We start from the raw sequence: 12,944 nt of genomic DNA, 5'->3' as shown, positions 1-12,944 counted from the left end.
AGCGGCAGGCTGTGTGCTCAGGATGTGGCAGCGGCCGGGGAAGGGCCCGATCCCTGCCCCCCTTCCCACCCGCGGCGGGGCCAGTGGTGCAGCCCTGCCTGCGCCAGGCGCGCGGCGAGCGCGGGAGCTGCTGGGAAGGAGTGGCAGGGCGGCTCTGGTGTGTGGTGCGGCGCTGGAGGCGTCCCCACAGGAAGAGGGGTGGGATTTCACCCGCCCATGAGAAGCGGTGGGGGTTTCAACAGTCCCGGGTTAGCGCTGCCGTAACACTGCCTCGTGGGCTGAGCCCCTTGTTCCCGGTAGATAACGGCAGAGTCCCAAACCGCCTTGCGGCCCGGGCCGGCCCAGAGGAGCCCCCGGCGCAGGCGGGTGTCGGCAGCGCAGAGGCGCGGGCCGGGCTGAGGGCCGCTCTCGCTTTCCCGGCAGCGGCCGTCGCTTGAGGTGAGCGCTGGGGGTTGTGAGGGGCCCTACGGCCGTACAGGCGGCTGGGTACGAGCATCACCGCTCTCTCGGCCCCGCCTGGGAAGCCCAGTGCCTCCGGGGCACCCCTAGGGAAGCGTCTGATAAGGGCTCTGCGGAGGAGAGTGCGGCCGAGGGGACTGCCCGGTGTGCACAGAGTCTGTCAGGGCAGCGAACCCTCTCCCGTCTCCGCTACCAGCAAGGCAAGAAGGAGCGCACTTGGTTTGTAGTCCAAAAAAGACTTAAACAGTTGCCCCGCACTCTTAACAACCCCAAGCGCTGAAGCTGTACTTGGGGAGATGAGGGGTCTCCCTCACTGGGAAGAAGGCTGTGAGTGATCGTTAAGTGTTGGAGAGCTCCTTCAGTTGGGCAGGAGGAGACACCACATGCACTCTGAAATCCCTTTTGACACCATGACGTTAGAGATGCTGAGGAGGGCAGTCTGTAGTATCTTGAGCGTCAGGCTGAAAGTGCCTGCAGTTAAGGTTATCGGTAACACTAGTGCAGGAGGCAAACCTCCTGCCGAAAGACCTGAATGAGTGATTGCAGTTCAGGCATGTTACCACTTGAACAGCACCATTCTTTGCTTGGTAGGAAGGGTTGAGCCCACATGTCTCCATCTGCAGGCATTCCCTGAGGATCTTGAGAAGAACTAGATTAACCAGGCTGACTAATGCAGACAGTTTCGTGGCAGCTCAGTTCTGTGTATCACATTTAGTGCCTTGACACACTCCTTCCCCAATAACTGGTTCATCACCTAAAACTCAGGTCTTCATTCTTCTGGCTGTTTGGCTGGGGATTTTTTCATGTCTCCATTCCCTCCCCTGCTCTGACTTTATAAATTTTTTTTTTTTTTTTGGAGTACTAGATGTTAAAAAAAGCTGGTAGCTGTAGCCATGTCCTTTAATACCTACTAAGTGTTTGCTGTAACATGGCTTAATCCTCTCTAGACCCAATCTCCCTTTACTTAATGGAGAGACTTACTGGTTAAATCTCATTATACAGCATTACAAAGTTCTGAACTCCAAAGCTATTATGGCTAAGGGACACTTGTGTTCTTGCAGCCACTTTTCTGATTCAAAACCAGGCACATTCACATGAGCCCATCTACACACATGCTCCTAAGCTGCAGCCACAGGAAGAGCTGCTGGTGAGGCTACTGTGCTGAGCCTTCTCCACTCCTGTACTTACACAATTCTGTGAACAAAAGAACCATGCAGAAGAGAACAACAGTGGCAGGAACATGATATTCCACCTGGTCTGGTTCCTTTTATAAGGTTAACCATCTGCATAACAGTCCAGGTTTCTTTGCAGTGATAATACTATAAAGCTATAAATTAGTAATGGTTGTACAGTTTAAATCAATCACTTCATATCTGGGTAATTGCCATTCCACATCTCCAGGTTATTTTATTCAGATACTTTAATAATAAGCTTATCTGGTCCATCAATCACAGTCACATTAGTTGCAAGTCACACCAGAGACATCTGTAATACAATCAGTTTTCATTACAAGCTGTGTTTGAACAGGAAGCCACACAGGGTTGTCATTAACAGAGCTGTAAAGTCCTGCCTGCCATCATCCCAGGGAGGAGAAGTGCACTGCAGAGCTTTTTTTGACCAGCTCAGCTCTGACTTAACCAGTGTGCCATACCATGCCATTGTAAGGAAAGGAATCCTTGTACCTTCTTCCCCTCTTCTTTCTCCTCATTTCTGCCTTTGTGACTCTTCCACAGTCCATGTGTGGGCCCTGTTCCCAGTGCCCATCTAGCTTGACCTTCCTTGCACCGCTTGCCTACAAAGGAGTAAAACCACATCTTTTCAGTAAAGAAAGATGACCCTACTGCTAGGAAAGACTAATCCACTCCCTTGTATTAATGCCCTCTAGTGAGTATTTAAGATTCCCACTTAAGATCTCTTCAGCTGTGAAAGCTGGCTTCCAGCACCAGTGAAACCCATCCCATCCATGCCTATGTAACTTTAAATTCAGCCTTATCATTTAATTACCATTTTTCAACAGAGTACTGAGAGGACCTGACTAGGCAGAGGCTAGCAAGATAAGCTAATGCACCACACAGGCGTTCTCCTGGAATTCCTACATTTTCTAGTCATCCACAGTACACATCCCAAATCCAGTTCTGGGGTTGCCAAGTCAGCACTGAGGTAGTCAGCATTGTTTGAACACGCTGTGAGGACCAAGCAGTAATTGCAGTGTGTCAACATTACCTACTGCACCATTTCGAGTCAAAGCTATAGTTAAGCAATCAGGCTATTTGAAGAGGTTGCCGTGGCATTCAGCCAGAGTGACCTCTATCTACCAAAGCATCTGGTGGTAATTTCACTAATGAGCAGAGTAAGCATCAGCCCTCAACTAGGTTTCATACAGGTAAAAGCTTAGAGAGAGCAATGAGCTCCATGCAGCTTGCTGGCTGTAAAACAGGCAGGGAAAGAAGGGCAATTATCCACAACAGAGATTTCTGCCCCAAGAGCTTGTTCCTCAGTTTTAGCAGCTGAGAATTAAGCAAGTGTTACTACCCATTTTCTGGAAGAACTGGGATTTTTGCAGCACTTTCCTTCAGTTCTTTTGCATTATGATTAAGGTGAAGCAATTAACAGCCTTGCTCTTGACGTAACTGCCCCAGTGGGAATACAGCTAGTTAATTCACCAATTCCCAGACACTGGCAATTGGGAGTGCCCAGGGGTGCAGACAAAAGCAATACTGTGGTGCTAGCCATCATGGATATTGACTTAAGCGTGCCCACAGGCACAAAACAAAATGCAATACAATAACTATTTGCTGCTCTAGGTTAAGTGTGCTCATGGGTACAAGCAAACTCAGTGTAACAATCAGCTGTTCACCTTCCCAAAAGCACTGGGGATGAAAAACAACATCAGTGGGCATCTAAATGTAACCTCAGGTTAAAAATCCCCACACCAACAACTTTGGGTACTGAAAAACAGGGAGTGCTTGGTCCTGTTTCTGACCATAGAGCAGTGAAGAGCATGAGTGAGTGATGGCTAGTCAGTGTAATCAAAATCTGGCCTGATGCTGCCAAGAGTTAACAAGTCCTGCTTTGCACCCTTACTCGGTGGAAGTCTTCCTTTTTCAACATCAGGTTTCTCCTGCTCTATTCTGAGCATAAGGAGGATGAACAGAGTTTCCCCTCTCCTGGCATGAAACAAATGTTCTCTTCAGAAAACTAAGCAATAGGAATGTCTGATTCTCTGTGGTCATTCTCATTCTAAATATATTTAGCAATGAAAAAAATCCCAACAGACCATTATCACCATGTCCCTCAGACTATGCCCTTACATGCTCTGCATCCTATTGATTAGTCTTGTCCTTCTCTTTCATACCTAAACACAATCTTCTCTACCACGTACACCAAATAAAGCCCACCTTGAATGCAGTTGCCTGAAGGAGCAGGACACCTCTTAGTTTATTGCTATTTGTAATTTAAAGCCATTTGAGGGGTTAATTAAGCAGGTGCTGTATCATAGAAAAGGAGTTGGTGTTCCCCTGAAGGAACAAGATCAGTGGCGTTTCTTTCTTCCTAGCTACTCCTGAAAACCCATTCACACACAGTAAAAGTAGTGTTTTGCAGTACTTATTTCCCCCCTTTGAAAGGGCTTTCACAACTACAGGGACATTTGCTTCCAGAAATACCTTCCATAAACAGCTTTCCATACACAAACAAGTTGCCAACATAAAAATTTACTAATACCTAGCAGTTTAGAAACAACTACTAAAGAAAAGCTTCCCTTAAACAAACTAAGCAGCTTCCACCCGTATAAAGCACCCCAAAAGATCACATAGTCCATGGTTCTCACAGCAATACTCCTCCTAATCCCCTTAGTTGAAACAGCATCCAAAACTTCCTTATAGTGCCTGGAATATTTCAGGCAGTTTCCCCATCACCCTGTATTGCTATGATTTCAATTACCTCAGTTTCAGTTTTAATCCACCTGAGATGGTTTAGTGCTGTTCTTTAAAGGGGCAGAGTTTCCATGTTCCTTTTGGTTCATGTCCTTATTCCCTTTACTCTTCCAAAGCTGATTAGAAGGGGTGATGTGGTTTTTAATCTCAGCAAACACAACCCAAGTTAGATTTGTTTACAGGCTTGGCTCTTGTAAAGAGCTGGGAGCACTTGGTTCCGATCAGTCTGGATCCTTTTAGCCCTAGTATGTGCTTCTATTTCCCTCACTGACACAGGACTTGGAATTTCAACAGTGTTGACAACAGGCCCCCTCTGAGCACCATGGCTGCTGCTGGCAATTGGGTGCTGACTGCTACCATTGTTTGGCAGGTGTTCCACCAGGGTTCAAAGCACAGCAGTGGGTAGTATCTGACATCTCCACCCTCTTGTTTGATTGGTACCTGTGGGAACTGTCAAATGTTTGCATCTGGTACACAGAGAATGCAAAACTACATTTTGTTTTGTTTGGCAGAATCACATCAAACCATCTGCAAGTCACCTCCCTTGCCTTTCTGGACCATCCACAGCAAAGCCTGGGAAGAATTCCTGCCTGTGATTCTCAGAGGTATCTAGTTAGTTCCCAGAGCTCAGTTCCTGGTGAAGATGTGCCAGGCATCTTCCAGAAGAATCTATTGCCTCTTACAATGTACTGGAGCTAGAATTCAGAGACTTCTTTTGCTGGATTGTGTTGTAATCCCAACATAAAAAAGCATGAACTTCTGTGAGCACAAATTGTCATCACCCAAAGGACAAAAGCCACAGACTGGGAGCCCTGCTAGAGATCCAGCTGCAGCTCTATGGAATGGCAGCGTGTGACAGACCCTAAACACTGAATACAAACATCAGTGCTTATACTGGAGGTTGGGGATAGGCTCCCTCAAAGGCACAGGCACCAGTGGCTTGGGTAAGAGGTAGCAGCTATTCCTGTGAGACCAGGAACAGTGTGAAGGACAACTTTGGCAGTGTCTGTTCAAAAGCCATTTTGGCTAGTTTTCCTTCTTTGTTTTTTTCCTTTCAAGGAGTGGGCAGACAGCCTAGGGTAGTTTTCTTCTGGATTTGAGAGATGAACACTGAAGCTCAAGTAGAAGACAAAGAGTGTTTTAAAAATGGTTAGGTTTTACTGCTTGGTGATATTTTTCCCAAGTACATTTACTGAAGATTTATGTAAAATCTATCTTTTGTCTACTTAAAATATGTCAAATGGATGTACAGGGCAAAATTTAATGCATATGGGTTTTCATTATTTTAAATCATTTGCAATATAAATGATTTACTATGACATCAGACATTTGTTCTTTGGCTGTCCACCATAAATTGAAGCCCACCCAAATTTCCAGTCTTGGCTATATTTCTGCATTCCCTCCCCCAGTATCTCTAATCTCAGTTCTGTGATTCTTCATGTAAATGACTTTCAACAAGGAAAGGAAGAGAACACATAATTTGCCTTAACACAGGTAATTTTGAAAGAGGAGCAAGACCTTTACATGAGAAATAGTTGACAGCTGCAGAGATGGGAGAAGTAATACTCACAGAACAGAAAGTCATTCTTGATGAGAGTGGTGAGAGCTACTGATCAACCAGATGTGACTAAATGGACTTTTTGTGCAGTTGAAACTGCCAGAGGTGATCGACTTCTATCTTTCTCTTCCTGAATTTTTTCATGTCTGCTTAGTGCCCTTACATTTATAATGCAATTAATCCAGCTCTGGCCACTTAATGTTGTAGGCAACCAGTTGGAAAACTGAGGTATTGGGGTAAGCCAGGTTCCTCAAGGTCATTCTGAAAGCTCCTGGTGAAAAACTGGTGACACCTGCCACCCAGAATTGTGCTTTCCTGACTGACTTTCTCCTAACAGCTAAACAAATCTCAAAACACTCAGACTTCTTGAAGAACCTTGTGGAAGACTGAATTCATTGTTATGTTTGCCAGTTGTCTCAGGATAGCTAATGGCATGCAGACCTTTGGACCCATCAATAGCCTCTATCATAAGCTTTCCCAGCTCAGTAGTTACTGAAAATTGTTGCTACTCAACAGCTCTTTAGTGGCCTACGCTACAAGAATCAAATATCCAAACTCCAGTTTCTCATCCATGGATGTCAGCTCAAAACATGCTGAGTCAGACCTTGCTGAGACTCAGTTTCTACTCAGGAGTTTGAAAGACAGTTAAGTCTTAGCCAAACATTGTAATTTTTGCAAACTTCCCCCACATACACTACATATCTCAGCCTTGACACAACTGCCTTCCCTCTTTGTCAAAGGATTCACTCTTTTCACAATCTCATGCTTGGAGTTTAGAATCATCCAAAAATTGACCTGCCTAAAGATTTGTGCAATGCTGAGCAGCATAATAAACTACAGCATCGTCCTAAGGGAAATCTTACTCCTGCCATCCAGGCTCTCTGTCCAGGCTCTCTGTCCAGTCCAGTCCATGTGTGTCTGACAATGCCCATTTATCTCCATTTGCTGTCTTTCCTGCAGTGCTAGTCCTCAACCAAGCAAAGCACTGCCAACAATCTTAAGCCTGAAATCAGAGCAGGGTTAGGTGATGTGGTGAGCCTGCATCTGCTTGCCTTCATTCCAGCTTCCAGTGGCTCCACCACGATGAGATTCAATTGAGAAAATCTCAGTGTTGTGATTTATGTGCAGAAGTGCAGAGGAGAGCAGAAGCTTTTAGTATCTTGGGAAGCAGTTAGGAATTGAAGCCAAAGAAAGGACAGCCATGTCAATTGCATCCCAAAAAAAGAAAACTCAAGTGAAAGTCCTGGCTCCTGAACTGTTTCTGGGCTGGCAGATTCTCACAGCTCTCTTGGCAGGTGCTGCAGAAAGCTAATGGCCCCGTTTAGATCCCCTCCCTCACACAAGGGTATCAGGTTTACAGTTTCGAGGGAGGCCTGGCTATGATATTTCAGCATTTTCCCTGCAATTAAATTAGGGTTGCATTTACTATTTTAAGACCTTGGAAGAACTCTTGTCAGCAATCTCCAGTGAACGCAGCCCTTCAGTCCAGATGTGGTGGAGGGAACAAAACCTTATGCGAAGTGCAAGGCTGACACCTGGAGGGGACTGCTGAGCTGCAACGGGGGAGGCAAGGAGTTAGGTAGGGGTTCTGCAACACAGCTCGAAGTAGGAAAGGTCAGAGATCAGCTGGCAAGATCCCTGATTTGGGAGCTGCTCTCTTCTAGTGAAGGGGTGCTTTAGATACTCTTCCCACTCCCCTCTTCTAACAACAAAGAAGAATCCGTATTCCTACTTCAGATTTTCCATGTCTGATTTCAGGAGTGGAGAAGAACACAGAGCAAACTGTCATCTGGTTATTTGCTGCTTCTGTGTTCAGGAGTAGTTAGATCAAACCCCACCTTGCTCAGTAAGCTGCTACACGTAATGCCAGGTTATTTTTTCAGCTGGTTTGTCTCATGTATTTGAATTGCTGCTGATCAGACTTCCTGCTGCTTTGCTGCTTGTGTAACTGCTGTGAGTTTCTGGAGCACAGACTCGCAGGACAGTTCCTGCTGTCAGAAGCTGCAGCTGGAAGGTTTGGTGTTAGGTAGAACTTGTTCATTTCATACCTGGCTCTGCTAGCACCCACGGTGAGGCTTTTCTTGAAGCTGATCCTAATCAAGGAATGTGAAGCAGCTTCTGGGACAAAGTCTTCATGCTTTTGGAAGTTTGCTTTCCAGCCTGGCAAGCACCCATCTATAGCACTCACTCAAACCTTTTCAGCAATCTCTCCTCTCTGCCAGGAATTGTCTCAGTATTTGTGAATGCTGTTTTTGCTTGCTCTAATTTTAGAATATGCTAATAACTGAGTTATTTACTGTGCTGGCATTACCATACACTTAGTATCTCACAAACTCAGAGATTATATGTCCATTACATTTCTCTAATTCTCTTTGTGATTGCCAGTGTGGTTCCAATCATCATAAACTTTGCTTAGCAGTGATTAGTTGTTTAGGGGGGGGTTGGAGAGGAGGGGAAAGAAGCAGCCAAAACCCAACAAAACCCCAACAACCTCCAGTTATTTTCAGAACTCTTCTATGCAGAGCTACTAATCAACTTGCAGTGCTCCTCCCCAGGGCTCCACATGTCCTCCCTGGTGTACCTCAACACTGACCAGCTGTGTATCTTTCCCTCCTAGCCTTCACCTCCTCAAACATCACCAACATTCAGTTCATCCTGATGAGCATACTATGCTCCATCCATTCCCCACCCAGACCAGCTTAATGGGTGAGCCATGAAAATACTCACTCCAGTCTGGGGAGGCACATTTGCCAGCTCCACTAACAGCACAAGACATTTGGTGTGCTGGAGGAGCTTCTCAGCACAGAGACCTGGGAAGCCTAATGCCACCTTTGTGCATTCAGCACTTCTCATTAAGTGTGGCATGGCTCTAAAGAGGCAGTGACATCTTCCTCTCTCCTCCACCCCAGGAATATTGCTGACACCGGATTGTCAGTGATGCTGAATTACACTGGATCTCTTGTGGCTATCCAGTGATGTAGGCAAATACCAACTCAAGATCAAGGGTGAACCCTGGCCACTAAACTTGTTTCACTTGTGACTCATTCCAGACTTAAAACCTGGCTCTTGCTGACATTTTATTAACCCAATTTGTCATCCTCCTAACCCCCATTATCCAACCCAGGCAGATTATTTACTTTGAAAAGATGTGCAGATAGCTTCCATGCGAAGCATAAGTAGATCCAGGTGCCATAGCTAGATTCCAGAGGGAGCTGTCGTCATGAGATACATGTGCTGGTAAAATAACTTCTCTCCTATGTGCTGGTAAAATAACTTCTCTCCTAGAGGATTCAAAATTCTTTCCCCCTCTTTAGATATTGCCTGGACTCTCACTGCTGTGAAGCAGCCTGGCACCAACATGGCAAAGAGCCTAATACCTATCTCCAGGCCTCTGTGTGGTCCCAGAGAGATCAGCAAAGGTAAATTTAAGCACATACTTAGAGTTAACCACATACTAAAATACACTCTTGCTTTGGAGTCAGAATCAGTGATTACCCCCTCCTAAGCACCTCCCTTTGACTTATTGCATTTACCCCCAAATAAAGCATTCAAGTCAAGAATTAACTTGCTGCCTTTCAGAGAATTCATCATTTCCAGTTTGCAAGCTTGAGGAGAGGAATCCAGGAAGCATCAATAAATCCACTTTGACAGCAAAGCAAAGAGCTGCAAAAGGAGTAACCTGTCAAAGTAATGCAACTTAATTTCTCAGACAAAAATCCTTTTTATAGACAAAATTAAAATGCCAGCAAATTCAGATAGCAGGAAGTGCCACCCTTGATTGTCTCTCAGTAGTACAAGAAATAAATGAAAGGAAGGCAAGGTAAATGACATGGGTTTACATTTAGCAAGGAAAGCAATAGCATAAACTGAGAGTAATAACATGTACTGAGAATCTGAACCCAGCAGCCTGAGTGTGACAAAGGTATGTGTTCCCACAGAAACATTCCTTGAACCTACACATTGTATCTTGGACAAAGGCAAGGTTGTGCGGCAGGGAGTTGGCAGCTGGTGAGGTTCACAGATTGGACATGAGGGGGCAGGCTTACCTGCAGTTTACTGCGGGAGAAACTGCTGCGGAGTGCTGGGGCAGGTCAGAGCAAGCAGTTTGCTTTGGCCTCCCAAGTTGCGATGTCAAGATCTGGAGCTTTGCCCCCTTCTAGACGAGGGACCCATCCAGGCTTTTCAGATTTCTTTATTCAAAGGGTGAGCACTGTCCCTTTAACAAAAAACCAAGCAGAGAGATCTCAGTCCAAATGGGGAACGAAGCCCAGGCTACCAACAGTTATGAAACCTCCCTTTTCGAGCTTGCAAGCTTAGGGGCCGCTGCTGTACTCTGAGGTTAATAATCAGTTTTAATATTCACTTAGGGGGCTGTAAAAAAAGAATGAAAATTTCCTAATTTGAAAATGGACTTGATTGGCAGCTTTATTATCTCTGTAAGGTGCGTGGCATTCCACACAATCAAGTGGTTTTTTTAAATAATCTGGCTGCTTAAGTCGTACATGCTGCTAATTGCATTTTAATAAGTCTCTTTAAAATCTTTCCATATTTTTTAATATCCTAATATTAGATAAGTGATTGCTGGGGACACTGGAGGGCACTGAAGTTTATAGAAAGAGGAACACCATAATGAAGCTTTATTGGGATGGCATCACCAAACAATTGCTGTGATAGCAACACTCCCAAGCTTGGAAAGGTGCCAGACATTCCCCCCTGGAACTGACTCAGGCACTAGCCTCTCTGGCTCAGGACTGAGGCAGAAAATGGATGCTTTCCGCCTCATAAAATGGCCTCTTTCCGGATTGGAAATGACTGAGGAACTGTCCACTTTTGACTGGGAAAGGACTTGGGAACTGGTCTTTCTTCACTGAACAATGACACTGAAACACATATTTATTTTATGCTTGATTCTGGCTTGAAACTGTGAAAGTGGGATTTGAAATTTGGCCAAGACTAGGCAGGGAGAAGAAAGGTTGGGGTTTTTTTACCAGCTCTGTGCAATAACAGAGGTGAAAGGCTTCAGTGGGAATTAAAACACCACAGCCTCAAGCAGAATAGATGAACTTTCCATCTCAAAGACCAAACCTAGTTAAGAAGAGAGTGAATCTGGAAAAAATGTACTATAGTTTGGAGCCATTGAGTGTCTGCATCACACAGAAGGGACATGAAGCCTTATCCAAGAATGCCAATAGCAATCCAGGCTTAATCAATTAAAACATTAAAAACAAATAAACAAGAGCAGCTGAGTCTAGTTGAGAAGTGTCCCTGCTCATGGGGGGGAGGTTAGAGTAGATGATCTCTCAGGTCCCTTCCAACCTAAGCCATTCTAGGATTCTTCTGGCATTTCACTATTAGTAAAGAAACTCAGAAAATATGTTACATGTCCTCCAAGATTCAAAACCTAGGAAAGAAATCCAGAGAACTCATAACTGACTTCTTATCTTTCCTTTCAAGTCTCATCATATTTAAGTAAAGTTGTTTTTTTGGAACCCAGCTATGAATTTTAATAGTTGAAATGGGCAGTACTGAAATAGACATCTTGCATTTGTTTGAAAGCGAGCCATTTTCTGCCTGACTGAAGGTCTGTTTGTCTGTCCATGTGTTTCTTCTGTACACCATCAGAGAATCCTTGGACTCGGTCCATCGTATCTTTCGGTCTGATCTTATTCCCACTCAAATCCACTGACTCCCAGTTAAAAATGGATCAACCCATATTTTACCATAGAGTATTAAGAAGAATAGTTTGCCTACAAGGACTAAATGTCTTATTGCTAGTTGTGTGTCTTTCTGGTTTTAAGGTGTGTGAGATGCCTCTGTAACGAAAGCAGTATTTCTGGCGCTAGTTATGGGATAGAAAAGAGTTGTCAGTTCACAAAATTTCCTGTCTTCCTCTCTTCTTCTTCTTCTTTTTTTTTTTCTTCTTTCTTTTTTTCCTTCTGAAAATAAGAGCAGAAGGTCTCCTTTCACATTGACAGGCTGGGAGGCACATGTTCAGCGAACTTCTGCACAGGAAGTAAATGTCCAGGTCATATTTATCCCTTTTCATGTGGTTCTTTTAATCCCCCAGATTGGGTTTCAGAAGAGTTTTACAGTTTCAGTTTTACAAAGCAAACCTTCCTTTAATGTTGGCATTTTAAAGAAAAAGCTTCAGTCAAAACATGTGTGTTTTACATCAGCCAGATGTGACGTTTGGGGGAGCGGGCCACAATGTGGCAGCCAGCTCCGCTGCAGGAACTGGATGGGTTGCTGTTGGACACTGTTGGAGCTACTGGTCCTAGGTTGGGAATCAGTCTCCTGGGTCTTTCACTCTGTGAGAAAAATTATAAAAAGAATAATAATAATAATTGGGGTAAAAAAAGTCCCTGAGGAAATTAAAAGACCAGATCATGGCCAGCATTGCCACGGCTTGCATCCCATTAGCCCACAAGGCCACATTAGAGAGCAGAGTCCTGCAATGCACAGGCATATACACCCAAACAATGTTCTCTCCTCTGCCCTGGTGAGGGCTCATCTGGAGTATCATGCCCATTTCTGGACTTCCCAGTTCGAGAAGGACAGGGAACTGCTTGAAAGGGTATAGCAAAGGGCTACAGAGGTGGTTAGGGGACTAGAACATATCTCTGATGAAGAAATGCTGAGGGACTTGTGGCTGTTTAGCCTGGAGAAGGGAAAACTGAGGGGGGATCTTATTAATGCTTATAAAAGGTAGGTGTCAGGAGGATGGGGCCAGGATTCCATCAGTGGTGCCCAGTGGCAGGACAAGGGGTAATGGGCAGAAACCTGAATATAGGAAATTCCATCTAAACATGAGGAAGAACTTTATGTTGAGGGTGGTGGAGGGCTGGAACAGGATGTCCACTTGCATGCCATCCTGTGCAACCTGCCCTAGATGACCATGGTCTTGCAGGGGGGTTGGACTAGATGATCTCCAGAGGTCCCTTCCAGACTCTGACATTTTATGTTCCTTGCCTAAACCCAGTTAAGTTCAAGAG

Source organism: Melanerpes formicivorus, unplaced genomic scaffold, assembly GCF_026170545.1.
Source record: "Melanerpes formicivorus ecotype bairdi unplaced genomic scaffold, bMelFor1.0.p_v2 SCAF_39, whole genome shotgun sequence".
Taxonomy (NCBI): domain Eukaryota; kingdom Metazoa; phylum Chordata; class Aves; order Piciformes; family Picidae; genus Melanerpes; species Melanerpes formicivorus.
Note: the sequence above shows the minus strand (reverse complement) of the source record.